Genomic DNA, 226 nt, shown 5'->3' with positions numbered 1-226 from the left:
GTTCTACTAAGTATTTGTACCCATGTCTGGTCCATGTCCTCTTACCTGTCAGTCCCCTGCCCCTCTGTAATACTATTTTCCTGATTCTCCTCCTTTTCTCTTTAGTTTGTTATTCCAACTTCCATCTCTGTATTCCTTTTCATTTTTTCAATTTTGTCTACAAGTTCCTTTTAATCTCAGATTTTGATGCTTTTATGATCTTGTCACCTGAGCTGGTCTCAAATGG

At 38.1% G+C, this 226-nt stretch overlaps 1 protein-coding gene across 2 annotated transcripts in view; it reads left to right on the top strand.

The window, feature by feature from the left end:
* zdhhc5a (zinc finger DHHC-type palmitoyltransferase 5a) overlaps nucleotides 1-226 on the top strand; it is a 26,053-nt gene that overhangs the window by 22,059 nt on the left and 3,768 nt on the right. The gene's annotated exons all lie outside the window — the stretch shown is intronic.

Source organism: Morone saxatilis, unplaced genomic scaffold, assembly GCF_004916995.1.
Source record: "Morone saxatilis isolate NCDOM2014 unplaced genomic scaffold, NCSU_SB_2.0 Contig17, whole genome shotgun sequence".
Classification (NCBI taxonomy): Eukaryota; Metazoa; Chordata; class Actinopteri; family Moronidae; genus Morone; species Morone saxatilis.
This window is presented reverse-complemented; position numbering and strand designations above follow the sequence as displayed.